Here is a 3451-nt window from a genome sequence, read left to right on the forward strand (position 1 = left end):
TGGTTGCAGCGGTACTACCGTTGGAACTCCAGCGGTACTACCGCTGAACAGGGGCGGTACTACCGCCGCCTGGCGGTACTACCGCTTGGACTCCAGCGGTACTACCGCTGGCCCCTTGGTAGTGCAAAAGCACTACTACCGCCAAGAAAGTCTTCGCAAAAAGGTCCGTCCATGAACTACCGCTAGGCAGGTGGAACAAAGCTCCTGGAGCGGTACTACCGCTGACCAGGGGCGGTACTACCGCCAGCTAGCGGTACTACCGCTGGCTGCAGCGGTACTACCGCTAGCAATCCAGCGGTACTACGCTAGAGCCAGCGGTACTACTGCTGAGGACCATTTTGCAAAGATGCGAGAAACAAAGTGGCGGGGGCCGCTCCAAAGATGAAGGAAAGGGAGAATGTGAAGTGTGCGCGTGCAAAGATATATTCCATCCAAACCTTTCCACTACGGATCCCCTCTTAATAGTACGGCTTTCCTATGACTCAAATAAAGAGAATCGTAGAGAGCGTCGTGCTTCCGTTCCATGTATGAGGAGACGTGCCGTCTTGTGCCGTTGACGTGAGTTATCTGAAACCTTAACACACACGGTTAGTCCTGTACGGTACTGTCATCAATCACCAAAATTACTTAGGCATAAACTATGCCCCAACAATCTCCCCCTTTTTGGTGGATTGATGACAATACCGGATTTGCATAGAGAATAATATGAGAATTAAAAGATAGAGATATATGGCAATGCGGGGCATATGACTCACAGCATATGATGGAAATAAATCACACATAAGTTCATGTCTCACAAAAGATAGCAAACTAGAAGCAAACCAAGTTCGAAGCAAACCACACGAAATAAAGCAAAGCAACGCAAAGTTCGAATATGAAAGCAAATCCTAGACTCTCTCCCCCTTTGTCACAAGACACCAAAAAGGGGGTACACCTAATGCCACAGGTAGCTACTCCTCATCCTCAGCATCGCCAGACTCATCGGTCCCCTCCTGATCGGCCTGCTCCTCCTCTTCCGCCTCATCGCCAGACCACTGGTATCCTTGAGCCTGCATCCAAGTAGCATGTGGAGTGATGTCGTCCTCTGAGCCACTGGAGATGTCCACATCAAGAGTCCTGAGAACACGCTTATGCCTCTGGCGGCTCTCCTTCTGAGCCACGTGCGTCTGGTACTGACCCTTAGCCTGCATACAGAATAGAGTCTTCATCTTGTCCTGCAGTTTGATGGCCCAAGATGGCATGGCAGAAGAGCGGGACTGAGAGGCGGTTCCTGTGTCAGCAGCAGTTTCAGTGTCAGTATCCATGTGCTGAGAGGAAGTGGATGGGTTGGCCCATTTTTCCTTGACGCGAAGCTTGATCGGGTCGTGCACAATGTAGTCTGACTGAGCATAGAGCACCTCCTCCGGAAAAGCCTCTTGCCACTTATGGCGAATATATGCGAACAGATAGGGCCCGTAGATGGGAACCTTACGCATGATGATGCAGTTCCAGAGCTCCGTGAACATCACATCAGAAATATCCAGAGGGGCAGACTCCTGAGACATAGCCTCCTCACAAAGCAGCAGCATCTCAGCCAAGGAACCATGAACCTCGTCGAAGTTACCAATGCGAGGGAAGAGGGTGTTGCGAAGGATCCGGTGCATGATGTCCAGATGCTTGGGGAGCACACCCTTCCTCACGTAGAGCTTCTGCAATCTGTCCTTTGCGGGGGCCCTATCGGTGGGGGCTGCAGCATGAGGACGCAGCCGAAGTGGAGTATCAGCTCCCTGGAAGTCGATGTTGAGAAATTGCATGAACTCACGCCAGGTACCGGTCATCTTCTGAGTCCCAGTCATCCACACCATAGAGCGCTCTGCAACAGGAGAGAAGTGGACCGTGACATAGAACTGAGCAACATCAGTGGGATCAAAATCTGTCTTGTAAGTGATGATGTCCTTGATGCCCAGTTTGTCAATCAGAGAGAGGGCATCACCAAAATAGTCCAGGTTCCGCTGAAGATGGGCTAGGTCAATCCACTGAACGGAGACATAGTTTTTCTTGAAATGTGCGACAACATCACGGTAGATCCTGCACTGATCCCTTGCCCAGACATGGTCAACATCCTTGATCACAGCCCTCTCGTTGAGATAGTGGTTCTGAGTGCGAAACTGCAGAAAGTCCTTGCGGGACATTGTTCGGACATTGACCATCTTCTCCTTGTGCGCGACCTTCTTGAAGGACTGCCTTTTGGGTTGCAGACCTGAGGTGGCAGACCCCTCGGGAGCCTCTTGGTTGCGATACTGCTTGGACTGCGTGTCACGTGGGGGGTTCGAACGGCGAGAGCCACCTGTGACACAGAACACACAGCGAAAAGCGGCGACAAAAAGAGTCAAGGCAACGAATCTTGAAAACGCACAAGAAATAAACACGCATTGCTAAGCACATAAAAAGAATACACACTTAATGCTCCTGGCGGTAGTACCGCCACCCCTGGCGGTAGTACCGCTGGGGTCCTAGCGGTAGTACCGCTACCCGTGGCGGTAGTACCGCTGGGGTTTGACTTTCAGATCTGACAGATAAAAATCATTACGAGGGCATGGGTTGTATATGAACAGTAAGAACTCCACCCCAGCCCTACTTTACATGAGGAACACTAGTAACACCGAAATAAGTACATGCCTAGGCAAGAGAGAGCAAGTTTTAGATCTAATCCAAACATAGTTCAAGTGCTAGATCTAAAACAAGTAAATCCTAGGGCATGGCAACATAATCAACAACAATCCATAGGACCTATACTCCCCTCAAACATCTCCTTCATGCCATCCAAGAACTAGCCATAAGATCAAAGATATGGATTCAATCCCCAATGCTCCTATCCCTAAAACAAGAACATCAACCAAATAGAAGAAGGGAGGAGCTTTACCGGGATTCATGGCTCTTGGAGGAGGAAGGAGAGGTGGAGCAACCCTTCCAAACCAACGGGGAGAAAGAGCTCCACGAAACGAGATCCAAACAGGGAGTTTTCGGGCTAGGGAGGGAGGAGCCGCGAGGAAGAAGAAACAGGCTGAGAAAATCAGGCTCCCCCTCCTTTATATAGCCCAAGGGGTACGGGCCAGCGGTAGTACCGCTGGGGTCCTAGCGGTAGTACCGCTCCCCCTGGAGGTAGTACCGCTCCCCCTTGAGGCAGCCCTAAAAATTTCCTAGCCGGTCATGTCAGATGGGAATCCTGGCGGTAGTACCGCCATACCTGGCGGTAGTACCGCTGGGGTCCTGGCGGTAGTACCGCTAACCTTGGCGGTAGTACCGCTAACCTTGGCGGTAGTACCGCTGGGGTGCTGGCGGTAGTATCGCTACCCTGGTGGTAGTACCGCTGTAAATGTCTCAACGCGGCTAAGGAAAAGAGATGAACTTGGGCACATGACAAGTGAGTAAAAACAGATAGCATCTAGGAAAATGTACTGACTTGTCATTG

This window comes from Hordeum vulgare, chromosome 4H (genome assembly GCF_904849725.1).
Source record: "Hordeum vulgare subsp. vulgare chromosome 4H, MorexV3_pseudomolecules_assembly, whole genome shotgun sequence".
Lineage (NCBI taxonomy): Eukaryota > Viridiplantae > Streptophyta > Magnoliopsida > Poales > Poaceae > Hordeum > Hordeum vulgare.